The sequence below is a fragment of the Pogoniulus pusillus genome, chromosome 2, assembly GCF_015220805.1.
Source record: "Pogoniulus pusillus isolate bPogPus1 chromosome 2, bPogPus1.pri, whole genome shotgun sequence".
NCBI lineage: Eukaryota > Metazoa > Chordata > Aves > Piciformes > Lybiidae > Pogoniulus > Pogoniulus pusillus.
The window spans coordinates 15433574-15449503 of NC_087265.1; positions in this window are offsets into that span (position 1 = coordinate 15433574).

The window sequence follows — 15930 nt, forward strand, 5'->3', positions numbered from 1 at the left end:
GAGATTTCTGGTAGTTCTGCTTCCACCATTGACTCAGAATAGGGCTGAAAGAGACTTCAGCCTCCTGAGTTATTTTGTCAGATCTGGAGATGGATAATTAATTCACAAAAGATAAAAGTAGCTTGCTCATTTTCTGCCTTTTGCTTTTCCCCTCCTATGAACAGTGGTGCTTTTTTCTTAGGTTTGTTTTTCAGAACTATTTTTTGTGTAGTTCCTGCAAGCAGTTTCAGCCACTTGGACAGCAACAGTGTTCTGCAACATAAAGAGGCATAATAGGACACATCATGCACTTCAGAGTTTTTGACTCGGATAAGCACACACCTTAGGGACAGGCTCACAGTGCAGATCTGCACAACTCTCATTCTGAAGTTTTCTTGTGGGTATTTTGGACAGTTGTCTCAAAACAGCCTGCTCCCACAAACATTCCTCACACAATGTCTGTCTGCTTGAGCACTCCCAGCCAGGGAACACAGAACAAACAGAAACGCAATCAAAGCAGGTTACTCACGGAAATATCTGCAGCAAGTCTCAAGGAAACGTGTTGGTGGAGTGTCCCTAGATGGAGGGGTTTCCATGGAGGAAGCAGTAAATGGTCCAATACAAAACCCAAGAGTGCTAGGAACTGTTCAAACTTCAGGATGTATCTGAGATGAACGTATGGAAGGGACAGAAGGTTATTTATTCTTGTGCACAGCAGCGCTTGCATTCCATGCAAGTGACATCCAAAGAACAAATGGCGAAACAAGCTCTTGGCCTCACAGCAACATTGTTCTGTTTGTTTTCCCTGAAGCCTGTCAGTTAATCTTCATCAGTGGGTTTGGCCAGAAAAATGTACTGGTGAACCTCCCCTCTCTCATTTCTGTTTGCAAACTTACAGCTTCTTGAGGACTTGATTAACTCTTTCATCCATCATTCATGTATTTCAGGGGAGTCTTTCCTATTTTCTGCACCACTTAGTGCCCTTGAAAGTGTAGAGTAATTGGTGAGCTCTCTTTCTGGCTTGCACATGCTACAGAGCAGAGCTATAAAAACATCTGTTTTGTATTGAGTACTGTGTTCAGTTCTGGGCCCCCCAGTTTAGGAGGGACATCGAGGTGCTTGAGCATGTCCAGAGAAGGGCGACAAAGCTGGTGAGAGGCCTTGAGCACAGCCCTACAAGGAGAGGCTGAGGGAGCTGGGATTGTTTAGCCTGGAGAAGAGGAGGCTCAGGGGTGATCTTATTGCTGTCTACAACTACCTGAGGGGTGGTTGTGGCCAGGAGGAGGTTGCTCTCTTCTCTCAGGTGGCCAGCACCAGACCAAGAGGACACAGCCTCAGGCTGCACCAGGGGAGATTTAGGCTGGAGGTGAGGAGAAAGTTCTTCACTGAGAGAGTCATTGGACACTGGAATGGGCTGCCCGGGGAGGTGGTGGAGTCGCCGTCCCTGGAGCTGTTCAAGGCAAGGTTGGACGTGGCACTTGGTGCCATGGTCTAGCCTTGAGCTCTGTGGTAAAGGGTTGGACTTGATGATCTATGAGGTCTCTTCCAACCTTGGTGATACTGTGATACTGTGATCTGGGCCTATGGGGAGGATAGATAGCTAAAACAGGAATCTTGTCAAAGCTAGCTTGGCTAGGCCTGGTATTTCTCAGCCCTAGGGCTTCCTTCTTTCTTCACAAGGGTTTCCTTGTGGAAAGAAGAGCGACTCAAAATATGTGCCCGCACCAAGTCAACTCACCAAAACTGATCAGCAATGAGAATAGATGCCATGTGTTTACAAGAGTTCACATTCAGCTTAATACCTACAATTAGATTTAGGCTTTGGTGAATGGCAAACAGGAGGGAAACTCACTGTACTAACTACTCTTCTCCTCCTAAAAGCCAGTCCTCTTCTACGTGCTGAACACTTCTTAAGTGCCCCCACTTTCTACACATGCAATAATCACTTTGCCATCAAGTGCAGCTTGTAATGAAGCAGGAGCAAGCCAGGCAGGTAGAACTGTACTCCTAAGGCAAAATAACCTGGATTCTCTAATTGCTTGAGAGAGAGAGAGAAGTTTTCACTTTCTTGAGCCTTGCTTTCACAAGCCACTGTAAAATTGAAATGTGATGCTCCCACGAGTTGGTATGCTGCAGAGGAACAACGCCTGACACACGTGGCTGACTAGCCACCCACCCAGGCACCCTGTGCCCCATATCCACAGCACTTCAAAGTCACCAACCCTCTTCAGGCTCCAGAGAATGCAATTATCTCAGCCCAAATGCTCAGGTTACTAAAACATCTGTGGCATGTTAGTTGTTAATAAGGCTGATTGGTGAGCAGTGTGATGATAATTGCAGAGAATATAGACCAAATATTCAAGGTGCTTCTGACAGGACAATTGAAACAACCTGATAGCAGCTCTGCAAAGAAGGACCTGTGAGCTGTGGCACACAAGTTCAGCATGAGCCAGAAATGTGCCCTCGTTGCCAAGAAGGACAATGGTTTCCTAGGGTGCACTAAGAACAGTGTGACAAGCAGGTTGAGGGAGGTTCTCTTCTCTTTTCTTTCTATTCTGCCCTAATGAGGCCACACCTGGGAGACTGTGTCCAATTCTGGGCTCACCAGTTCAAGAAAGACAGGAAGCTACTGAAGAGAGTCCAAACAGAGGGCCACAGAGATGATTAGGGGACTGGAGCATCTTTTGTATGAGGAGAGGCTGGAAGGCCTGGGGCTCTTTAGTCTAGAAAACAGAAGATTAAGAAGGGATCTTATCAACACTTACAAATATCTAAAGCATGGGTGTCAAGAGGATGGGGCTGGGCTCTTTTCAGTAGTGCCCAATGATAGGACAGAAGGCAATGGGCACAAACTAGAACACAGGAGGTTTCACATAAACTTAGGGAGAAAATTCTTTACCTTGAGGGCAACAGAGCTCTGGAGCAGAATTCCCAGAGACATTGTGGCGTCTCCTCCTCTGGAGATGCATTCTTGTGTAACCTGATCTAGGTCAACCTGCTACAGCAGGGTGGGTGTGGACTAGATGGTCTCCAGAGGTCCATTCCAACCCCTACCATTCTGTGATAAGATGCCATTGGGTCCCCTGAGATTAAAAGCCTGATTATCATGCTCCCACTTATTTTGTTGAGAAGCAGGAGGAGTTTTATTGTCTGTGGAATTAAACCTGTAGTAAAATGGGTTGACAAAAAGAATCTCCTGCTTTGGTGTTGGCAGGACTGCAGTCAGGTGAGGATATTTGTGTCCACAGATTTCAATACCAGCTGGCTGCCCAGGGAACACAGCTCATTTCCACAGCAAAGACCTTGCAAATCCTTGGGACCTGGAGGTTTTGAGGTTCCCTGGCATGGAACCAGGAACCTGAAAGCCCAACAAGAAGCTTGGAGTTTCCATTGCTGTTCCTGCCAGGGAATTCCAGATTTCTGGGGTCACAGAACACACCTGGATAGGTATGAGTCTGTTCAAGCCATGTGGACTGCCCTTCATACCCCAATAACTGCTGTCAAACTGTGTCATGGATATGGAAGCCTCCTCAGAGGCAGCAGAGAATAAAAATGAGGTATATAAAGGCAGGATGAGGTATATTCAGGCACTGGTGGCTACAAGTTCACAAAGGAGAGGAAGGAAGAGGAGCAGCACAATGCGAGGGAAGCTCCGTTTGCCATAAACACCACGGACATAAAAATCCTTATCAAATATTAATTCTGCCTCAGAGTTGATGCATGGGAAGCAATCTGTCAAGGCAAACATGCCCCAAGCAAACATCACCTGGGAAATGCTGAGGTGGTTCTCCTGCCTACTTCCCTCAGCACATTAATATGTCAGGTCATTGAAACAAGGCTGGACAATACTTCAGATTATAAAGAAAGCCAAGGCTATTTTAAGCCAGCTGCACTTGATATGTGGAGCAACCCCAGATCATCACATCTGTCTGCCTCTAATGCTCCATCCCAGTGGCATTTCTGAACAGCCACTTTGCCCAGAATCAGTGAAATCAGATAAATCTGTGTTTTGTAAAAGGGCTGTGTAGGAAACTTGCAGTATCTATGTCCAGAATAAACAGGAGACTGTAGGAAAATTATGACTGGTGGTTCCCACACAGCAACAAACCCTGGGGATTAGTAACATGGAGTAACCAAGCAAAGATGAAATTATTGTATCTGAGACTGAAGAAGAGAGATCTTGTTGAGATACTGCAGTGGGAATGAGGGCAAGAGAAATCTAGCTACAAGCTTGTGCAGTGAGACCAAGGACACAGCCTTTAGACTTGGCAGGAAGCAGCACCTCTGCCAAATGCTCTCATAGCTTTTCATTGTACCTCAGTGCTACTCATAGCTGAGGAGACAAACAAGAACCAGCTTACCCAGCCTGTCTCTACATCAGTAAAGAAACAGAGATTCAGTATAGAAAGTTGATACCTAGGTGTAAACACCTTCCTCAAGCCCCTCACCTCATCAGGGTGGAAGACAGATCATTACTAATAAACCCAGAATGTTTTAGTTTCAAAATGATCTCAGGGACCCAACGGCTGCTGAGGCAAATAGCCTATTTCATGAGAACTTAGAAGGGGAATAATTTAGTGGAGTTCAGATAAAAGGCAGTCACTTGAAATCCAGATTTAGAAGAAATTACTTCTTTTTTTTTTCTGAATTACTGGTTGGAGGTTAAATAAGGAACATTCATTTGACTGCACATTTCTTGCACACTTTCCCTGATCAGTGCACTGATGAACTCTAAACCATATGGAGAAATGCTTCCAGTCCCTCCACCCATGTGCCAAGATGGAAGTTCTTTATTAAAACTGATTATTTATTCTCCTTTTCAAAATTTGCATCTCCAAATGTGGGAGCAACTTCAACCTTGGAATAAATAGGAGCAATTCCCATTGCACTGATTAGGAGTTGCTCCTTCTCAACAAAAAAATCCCAAGAGTCTCTTAAATTTGCTGTCTTGATTAAAGATGAGTTAGCTTTCATTTGAGTAATTGGTGTGGTTTGTTATCACTGGTTATGGCAGAGATTTCCTCTGCTATATCTTGGCCAGGCAGGGTTGTTTCCTTTACACTTCAGCTCATCCCTCCTCAGGCTGAACTGTTGAAATAATTACAGGTACCATATGTCATCAAAACATATATGAATATGTATTCACCCAGGCATATTGATTGGAGGAGGCATTGTCCTGCCCAGTGACAGGTCACACAGCAGGATGAAGTTATGACATGACCAAGAGGAGCGTAGAGGACCAGATCCACAGATATTAAGAGTGTAACTCCATTGATTTCAGTGGGTTGTCACCAACAAGACAGTTCCATGTGCTGGGGATGTTGAGCTGGAGCAAAGTCTAGCTAAAAGCCAATATAGGAGATTTACAGTGGTGCTAAGCTGCTCAGTGACTCGTACTCTTGTGCCTCACATTATTAGTCAAGTAGTACAACAAGAGACTTAGCTGAGGGTAAAACTCAAGAACATACATTTTCTTAAAGCCTTCTGTAAGGACGTGGAATCAACTGCCAGTGAATGAGTGGCTAATGTCTTCACTTGCAATTAGGACTTTAAAACATGTAGCTGCACATCTCTGTTCGTTTAGTGTCTCTCTCTATCAAATAACTCTTTGGGCCTTTCTGAGGCTCCTTACTGTGATTTTCTGACTCAAACCAAAGACAGAATTACCAATGTTTAATACTGAGGTAGAATCTAGGAAAAATTACTTCTGAGGTTAATTTTACACCCAGCAGCGACCTCTTTGCCACCATCTAGCATTTGACAGATAAACTCCTTAACTTTGCAGCTCTGCAAAAGCTCTTCCTAATTGAATCAAGCAGATTTAGATTACACAAACTGATTTTTTTTTCTGTTGGTTGGGTTGTTGGGGGTTTTTTTTTGGGGGGTGGAGTAGGGGGACAGGAAGCAGGGATTCACTTAGACTGCTAAAAAAATGTGGGCTTGCAGGGGAAAGGAGAAGTTTATATAAGAAATGAGAGAGAGAATAGAGTTTCAAAACTATTCGAGTATGTCACTCCCAAGATTTTAGTCATTAAAGTTAAAAAATCTGCAAGCACATAGTAAAAGCTCACAATGTCAAAAACATTTTCACAGACTTAAGCCACATTTTTCACATCTTTGTACACTTCAAAATGCAGGCAGATTGTTCTGCTTCAGAACAGGAGGATTTTCTAAATCTTAAGACATTCTAGCAGGTTGGAAATGTGCATCTCCAAGTTTCTAAGATTATTACATTCCCAGATCTTCTTGAGGCAGACCATTGCATCATCAGTGCACTCTCCTGTATAGAATAGAATCAACCAGGTTGGAAGAGACCTCCAAGATCATCCAGGCCAACCTAGCACCCAGCCCCCACCCAGTCAACTAGACCATGGCACTAAGTGCCTCATCCAGGCTTCTCTTGAACACCTCCAGGGACAGTGCCTCCACCACCTCCCTGGGCAGCCCATTCCAATGGGAAATCACTCTCTCTGGCAAGAACTTACTCCTAACATCCAGCCTATACTTCCCTCGGCACAACTTGAGACTGTGTCCCCTTGTTCTGTTGCGGGTTGTGTGGGAGAAGAGGTCAACCCCCACCTGGCTACAACGTCCCTTCAAGTAGTTGTAGACAGCAATGAGGTCACCCCTGAGTCTCCTCTGCTCCAGGCTAAACAACCCCAGCTCCCTCAGCCTCTCCTCATAGGGTTTGTGTTCCAGGCCTTTCACCAGCTTTGTTGCCTTTCTCTGGACACTTTCCTGCTACTTCTTCACCTTGCTGATCAGGCACTGGCACAGACAAAGCACATGTAGTGTGGCAGGTTTTTGCCACTGAGTGGCCATTCAGATTTGCACTGCCTTGGCTGCCTCTCCAGTAACATGGTTCATTTACCAGACAGCCAAAGAGGACAAGCTCGGGGGTTGTGTGTGCTGTTAGGGAAGGGCAGAACAAACAAGATGGCTACTCACCACCCACATGGGACAGATCTGCAACACCTCTCTACCCTATGCAGCCCTGCCTTGCTGGAGCAGACTCTCAGATATCTCAGCTATGTGCTACCTGCCAGAGCAAACTTCCCCATGGAGAGCGCACTCATCACTGACACAAACGCCATGGGCACCCAAGAAAGCATCTGCGACTGCCAAACGCTGTGGTGCCAGGTTGTAAATGGGAAAGGAGCCTAGCTCATTCCAGCTCAAAGGCAACCATGTCAAAGCAGAGACACTGATTAAATCTTGCTATGTAGTCATGCTACTGGAGTAGTCAGTCCCTCTCTCTTTATGATGGATCTCAGTGGTGCAGAGATTTGCCAAACACTGTTCAGGTCCATTCATGCAGAACAGAGGACTCTGACCATGCCAGTGAAAGCTGTGGCTGCTTTGAAAAGCTGTGGCAGATTCACCGGGTGGTTGCCTGAGGCAGCTGGTATTGATGTGTAAGCCAGCGTTAGGCAGCAGGTCTGCCCAAATGACAGAAATGGCCAAAACCAGGTTAGACAGCACAGTGAACAGCTCTTCCTTTTCGTCAGAGGCTGGACTAATGGCCTATGGAGAGGCAAGTCTGCATCACTTAATGTTTTGGTGTAGGACAATCACAAAGTGCTTTATAGGCAAAAGAGCCATTGAAGGCAATAGGCTCCCTGTCTGACTGTGGGCTAAGGAAAGAGCTTTGGGACCAGAGGCTGGGCCTGCATAGTTGTATCTGGACAGTGAAAGCATGCAGTACCTTCTGTTCTACTGTATTTTTGGCCCATGCCCCATTCTGGTAGGCAGCAAGGATTAAAGCAATTGGACATGTGATGAACCAAGCTGAGACAGAAATGGGAAGGCCAAGGAAAGCCAAAGTCAAGCCACAGGACTGGCTTGCATAAAGCACCAAAGACAAGCATCTGCTCCAAAGGATATGATATAAAAGGTCACTGCTAGGACTGTGTTGCTCCTGAAACAAATGTTCTTTGGCTTCAAAGCACACAACAGAAGCTCACTTCATTGAACCTGATGCTTCCAGAATGCAGTTCCGGTCCTCCAAGTCACTCCAGAACCATGGTGATGAGCTGTCATTATCAGCTGATACACAGATTTGCTTCTCAGTTCTTCAATATGTAGAAGCCCACTGATCCACAGATTCCCTTTCCATTAGCTGTGGAAGCCTCTGTGCTCATTCTACCCCTGATGAGTAAGGTAACCAGTCCTGGATTTCCCTATTGGTATAAAAATACAATTGCATCCTCACTCAGCAGCTCTCCAGCAGCCCACCTAAAACGAGCCAGTGATTCAAGTCTCCAAGAAAAAAAAAGGGAATAACAACCAAACCAAACCAACCAAACAAACAAAATACTCCTAAACAGATATAAAAGCCAATTTCATCTGCAGAAAACCTGACTTAGGGGTCCCCAGAGACACAGGTCTCCAGGCCAAAGCAAGCCAGACTGCTATATACCCATTGTACCACTGTTAAGTGAACCAAATTGACTAAGCAACTGAAGAAGGTGCAGCCAACTAGGGCAACAGGTTATTCTGTTATTTATGTCTGATCAGACATGAAAACCAGGCCATGGCTCAGTCTGTCTCTCTTGGTTGCAAAGGAAGCTGTTTCTACCTTAGGATCTGAACTTGCACTGGTAAGAAGTGCTTTAACGAGGAATCTTTCAGACTGGTGAATGTACAAGACTTAACATACAAATTGTCTGAGAGGCCATCACATAGCCATCTCCTGATGCATTCGTATGGCCCTTCAGGCAAGGTGCAGTCAACCTAAGCTGACTTACTGTCATCTTGCTACTCATAAAAAGTAGAAAGGACCAGAGATTAAAAGGCCAACTATAATGTAGTGCATGTCGCTGCCTTCAGTTATGCTGCACTGAATCTGCCACCACCATTTCTCTCCTTTTGCTCAAAAACTGCAATGACTGCACTTTGCAGCCAAACTTCCATGAGAGTTTGCAAAACAGCAGACAAGAAGGCACTTGAAACGTTACAGAAAGGAAAACATGGGGCAGTGATCCCTATTTGAGATGGGTCAGCCTCAGGTCATCAGCATTTTCCACCACACAACCAAGCACACAGAACAGCTGTCTCAAGTCAGGTGGGAGCAACATATTGCATGTAGAATTCAAACTGATTCAAGGGTGGCCTTGTTTTTGAAGAGGCTGGCAAGGGATTATCCTTTAAGGATAACAATTACATTAAAGGAGCAGAAGGATAACAATTAACACATCTGTCTAGATGTGTTAGAGTCAAAAGAAGCATTCCTGATATAAGAGCATTCCTGATTAAAGAGCATTCCTCATATAAGTAATGATCCTCACATCCACTGCAAGCATAAATCCATATCAAGTTTCCAGACAGAAGCATGATGGGCATCTGATAACTGATCCAGGCTTCTTTGGCTGGACCTAGAAAAGAGGTAAAACAAAAGCTTTGTTCTTGGAAGCAATGCAGGTTGCCACCATGTTGTTTGTCTGAGCCAATGCAGCTTGAGAAGACAGTCATGTAGAGCAACAAGCTTCTCCATGCCATGAGCACTCACCAGTGATTTCTTTCCATTTTTTAAAGCAACATTGTCAAGAAAATGGGAAAATAAAAGTGGCTGCCCTATATTTTTGGTACTGCTTGAAAGCATCAAACCCAAAACCTTCCAGAGTTGCTGTTCTCTCTGCAGTGTTTGCCACTGTATCACACAAAAGTACAAAGCCACTTCCCTGGTCTCCCTCATTTCTCCTACTGCAAGGCTGAGGGCAGCCTGGGATTGAGGTCTGAACACAAGTCACAGCAGATGGAGCCCAAGCGTGTTACAGGAGCAAATCCTCCAACCTCAGGGGTGACCTTATTGCTGTCTACAACTACCTGAGGGGTGGTTGTGGCCAGGAGGAGGTTGCTCTCTTCTCTCAGGTGGCCAGCACCAGAACAAGAGGACACAGCCTCAGGCTGCGCCAGGGGAGATTTAGGCTCGAGGTGAGGAGAAAGTTCTTCACTGAGAGAGTCATTGGACACTGGAATGGGCTGCCCGGGGAGGTGGTGGAGTCGCCGTCCCTGGAGCTGTTCAAGGCAGGATTGGAGGTGGCACTTGGTGCCATGGTCTAGCCTTGAGCTCTGTGGTAAAGGGTTGGACTTGATGATCTGTGAGGTCTCTTCCAACCCTGATGATACTGTGATACTGTGACTCCTCTTTCAGACACCCTTCACCCACTGGCTGTGCCCTCATACAAGTGAGATATTTTCCCCATCATTCTCCCTCTTCCTAATCGCCGTGAATTCCCTAACACACCTCCACACAGAAAACATCAGGCATCATACTTCAAAGCCCCTTAGTCAAGCTTTTCCTTTTCAGCTGCCTGACTGCCATCCCCAGCATAGCAAGGCTGCCCATCTACAGAACTCAGCACTCTAATCCACTGACCTTTTACACATTGTATAGGACTGTCTATTTCTTATCACCACAGCCTATTTTAAGCAATTTTCTAGAAGTTCAGTTCATTCTTCTGCTTGCCTTAGGAAATATAAAAATTTACACCTATTGTAAAAGCTTGAATAAAAGTTGATTGCGGAAAGTAAAGACAATAATGTGCCCATAATACTAACTAGCTCACTTGCACTACATTTCTCTTTAAAGGCAGATTTGTCTGATCATCAAGAGAGTGTTGATTTATATGGCTGCTAAAATCACCACTGTAAAAGTAAACCCACTTTTATTGCCTTAGTACAGAGAACAGTTATGTATAGTTTAAACTTTTATGCCTGTTGCCGGTGGTGATCAATCTCTTAATTATTAAGCCAAATGGGTTCCATGGCAGGAGATCACATCTTTAGTGCACTTAGGATATTTTGTGAAGAGGTTAAAATTTACAAAATAACAATCAACACAATTTTTGTAAAATAGAAAGCAGAAAAGTTGGTAACAGAACCAGTAGAGGATTTGTGCCCTTGTGCTGTATGAGAAAGCAATGTGAGGGCAATGGTCTAGGATTTAAAAGATTCACATTACCTTTCCAGTTCTGCACAGACTCCTGGTGCGATTGAAGCTATTCTTCTTTGGGTTGGGGGATGTTTTTTGCACTGATATTTGCAATCTGGCCAAGTGGAGAGAGGAAGAACTACATTCCCTGCTAAGAGGCAGTCACATTCAGTGGTAGCCATATGCATTGTGATGACTCTTTACGCAGTTCTCCAGTTCCCTGGTACTTGAGATGCTAGACACAAGTTTTCTTTGGCAGCAATGTTGCTTTCCTCACACTCATGCACCTCTAATATCTGTTCTGCAATGGGTAATCAATAACAGCAAAGAAATAACTTGTGTGTGTGTGGCCGTTTGAGCTGATCCTCTAGCTCAGACATAGGGGAGAGATGAACATCCCATGGATAGGCCACATAAATGGCAACAATAGATAAATTAATATAATTTCATTGGAGCATCAAGAACTTAATGTCTAGAAGCACAGTTTGTTCTCCCCCTTCACCCGCTGGCTTCTGCTGCTGCAGCTTCGCCTATCTTCCCCGGCTGCTGTTTTGGCTACTGCTGCTTCTGCTGCTTCGCCGCCGCTTGACCCCTCCCCATCTCCCTTAAGGTTATTGTATTGTTTTTTTTTTTTGTTTTTTTTTTCCCTTCCTTCCTTCTCTAGTTATTATTTCTCTTTACATTGTTATACTTATAAGAAAATACAATTTCATCTTTCCCTGACTTTCAAAAAAGTAGGGGGGTTTGTGTTGTGAATTTCTTCCCGGGGGAGGGATCAGCCCAAACCCGGGACAGTGTGGATGGGCAGGAGGAGGAAGTTTGTGTGCATTCTGTGTGTGGTTTGCTGTGCAAACACTATCCAGAGAAATAAAACAGGAAGAAAACATTTTATGTCAACAAGCAGATAGTTGCTTGGATCTCTCAGTAACCATATAATTTTCTAATAGGTGGAGAACATTAAAACTGGAAATGCATCTAGAGATACTCCTCCTTTGGTTTCAGCACACTAAGCATCAATTCACCCTTTGCTCAGTGTTCCAACTGCTCAGGGAGGAGAGCAAGATCGGCTGACCATTGTGAATACTGAAACTGAGAGTGGCTGGGCTATGAGCTTCTCAGATCCAAACATCTCACAAGGAGTTCAGCTGTAGCTCCACTGCAGGGCTATCACAGCATGCTTTGCAAGGGGTGTGCTTGCAGCAAGGCTCAATGCAACTTAATACCAGTTGGAATTACTTTTATAAATCCTTTGCAGATGTAAAGCACATTTAGCTGAAGAGCATTTAATCAGTGAGAAGTCACTTGAATGCACTGATGGGGAGAGCTTTGGAGCACACTCAGGACCCAGGTTTTTTTTCAGTACAGCTTTATTATGAGATTAGGATAGACTGCAGCGTAGGCAGTGTTGAGCAATGCAACCATTTAGGAACGTTGGTTTGACTGACAGGTAACCCTGCCGGTGCAGGCTGGGTGGGAAGACTGCAGGCTGGGAAAGGGCATTGTAGAGACAGCTTTTCAGACTGCCACTAAGGACAAATTAGATTAGCTCTGAGAGAAACTCATTGGCTAGAACATTTCCAGAAAAGTGAGATCATGCAGATTTAATGACTGATCATAGAGATTTCTAAGATAGCTCTCCCACCAAAGTACAGAACCACCACCAGCTGACAGACTATATGGAAGACAGAAAATCGTACATCAGCAAATGAGAGATGGCACACAAGGAAAATCAGATTTTAAGGTACCAAAGGAGCACCTTGGTTTCAATTCTCAGCTGTGTCTCATTTTCCTATCATGACCTTGGGCAAATTACTTGACCTTTCATAGCTTCAGTGCTTTTAGTTTTGAGATGGGAAAGATTCTGTTGCCTTGATCACTTGGGTTTTCGACTACTTCAGTGAGCATCTCTGTGTGAGGGTTTGCAGAGTTCTTTGAACATGCCCTCTGCAGCTCTTGAGGGGAGAAGCTCCACCTTCTATGTATCAGTGTAAACACTACTAATTAATAATTGCTGAAATTTTTTCACTGTTTCTGTATAGTTCGAGAAGGGTGTTCTCATTCTCAGGCCACAGAAATGAGTAGAACAGACTGAATTCCCCTTGCCTTCATCAAAGGACTTCATCCAGGACATAAGCTGTCTGGGGGGTTAAAGGTTTTCAGCAATCGGGCACTGCCTGTGGAGTGGCCAGCCTAAACAAAAGAGCAAAGACCCTCCAGGTCTTTTGGGACTACTAGCAAAAGAAATCTTCCTTTGAATCGAGGAAATCTTTAGAGAAGGGACTTCAGACCTCCAGTGATAAAGGAAATAAAAAGCATCTGCACTGACAGCTCCAGTTAGGAGCAAAGAGACACAAAGGGCTTTGAAAAACAACCAGCCTTTCATCTTCAATAGCAAGCTCAACAGCTCTGCACCAGCTGCTCTGTAAACAGTACAGCAAGGGAAAGCAAATCATTGCCACCAAATGCATTAAACATGGCAGTGTCTTCAGATGACATATTTTGTAAACTTCCTCCCTACAAGTTATGCCGTTTCTTAAATCTAAAGGATTACCTGCTGTATAGCAGCAGTCATTCTTCCAGTCAGCTAAGCAGCTTCATTACCCATGTTTCTTGCTGAATTTCCCATAATGCAGGCAGGCAGTTTGGTTAAGAGAGCATCAAATGGGATGTCATTTGACTTGGGTTTGTCTCCTATCTCTGCTTTACATTTTCTGAGAGACCTTCAGCAGATCACTTCATCTCTGAGACAAGTTTTCACCTGGAAAAACAAGAGGAACTACTCTTTTGTCTTAAAGTAGACAGCCTTTTATAACAGTCATTTGCAAACTTTTACTGATTGTGGATTCATAACAACTTTTTCAGGAGACAGGCAGGTGCTGTTGGCAAACAAAAGCCTTTTGATTACAAAGCAACTTTTCTCAGCTGTGGCCTGCACAGGAATAGACCAGGAGTGCCCAAAAAACCATTCATATCATAGGCTGAACTTATTCCAAAGTGTAAGGTCTTAAACACTCCAGGAAACTCCAGCCTAGATTTGGTGCTTTCATTTTATTCAATCACCTCATATGAAATATAAAACACTATAAGAAAGGGATTAAAAGAAGGTACTGAGAGTCCCCCTAAAGTATTCCAGACACTGGAACAATTAAACACACCTATCATCAACTATGTGCATGTACAGGGAGAGATCACATCCTCAACTTGGGTCCTGTGATCTAGTCACACTGAAGTGACATTTTCTCTAAGTTTTTATTTTGTTTCTATTATGAAAACTGTTATAAATAAAGAACAAACAGAAGAACATCTGATCATCGCTTCAAATGCTTGTGGTAAGGCATGACAACACTCCCAGCTTTCCATTTTTCCCTCATGCAGAAATATATTGGGATTCTGGTCACTTAAACTTCCTAAATTTCATTTTGCTAACAGAAGAATAAGAATGCCAGATGTTTCCAGAGCGTACAATATACATAGTAAGTCCAACTTAAATCACTACGGGCTGCCTACCTTTACAGGGAAGCAGCTGAAGTGTGCTCCTGCAACCCATTCCTCAGCTTCACTCTGCTGACAGCAACTCCGAGTCAATCCAACAGTGAACAAATCCCCCTGAACACTGCCACTGAACCCTGAAAAGCCCCACCGTGTAGGTCACAGTGCCTTCTCATATGACACAGTAGCCCCATGAACATGAGCCAGCAGTGTGCCCAGGTGGCCAAGAGAGACAGTGGCATCCTGGCCTGCATCAGGAATGGTGTGGTCAGCAGGAGCAGGGAAGTCATTCTGCCCCTGTACTCTGCACTGGTTAGACCACACCTTGAGTACTGTGTTCAGTTCTGGGCCCCCCAGTTTAGGAGGGACATCGAGATGCTTGAGCATGTCCAGAGAAGGGCGATGAGGCTGGTGAGAGGCCTTGAGCACAAGCCCTATGAGGAGAGGCTGAGGGAGCTGGGATTGTTTAGCTTGGAGAAGAGGAGGCTCAGGGGAGACCTTATTGCTGTCTACAACTACCTGAGGGGTGGTTGTGGCCAGGAGGAGGCTGCTCTCTTCTCTCAGGTGGCCAGCACCAGGATGAGAGGACACAGCCTCAGGCTGCGCCAGGGGAAATTTAGGCTGGAGGTGAGGAGAAAGTTCTTCACTGAGAGAGTCATTGGACACTGGAATGGGCTGCCCGGGGAGGTGGTGGAGTCGCCGTCCCTGGAGCTGTTCAAGGCAGGATTGGACGTGGCACTTGGTGCCATGGTCTAGCCTTGAGCTCTGTGGTAAAGGGTTGGACTTGATGATCTGTGAGGTCTCTTCCAACCCTGATAATACTGTGATACTGTGAAAGTCACCTGATGCTGCTTAGCAGGGGGTGCTTGAGGCTTGCATCTGCCCCTCGGTCTTTGTCAAACTGACATCCAGAGATTTCCTCAGCAGCAAACATTAGACAGCCCCTCGACTTCTAGCTAACTGATTGTCACAAGGCCAGATGCTTTCCCCTCCATCACATATGGGTAGATGTCTTCTCAGGAACTGCCTTGAGAAGAGCACAGCTGTCTCACTGAGCTAAGACAGGCACTTTAATTTGTTGTCCCCACTATGACCAGTGAAATAGCATATGGGCTTCTGTTTCCTTCTTTAATTTGCTGCAAAGCAGCCCCAGAGTTTCAACAGACAGCATTTGGTGATTGCACTTGTAATAACTCTGAAGACACATCAGGTGCTATCTGCATACACACTAACCATTCCAGTAGGTGAAGAGCAACAGTACATCCCACATGTCCTCAGGCGTGCATCTCATGCTTTCAGAGCAGGTAGGACTGGTGGGTCAACCCTAGGAACAGGACCAAAGAGAAATGTTGCTGGAAAAGTCCCCTAGCAGCTTAGTTGCCACTAAATTCTGGGGAGTCAGTGGCAGGCTTTGCTCCCACTCAGTACAGCCTTAAAAATCTTAAATTCTTCCCTCAAAGTAGATTCATGAGGAAAGATTATGTTTTGCTGTAGTGGGTCTTTACAATTTGAATTGAAAAGCTTCTTTT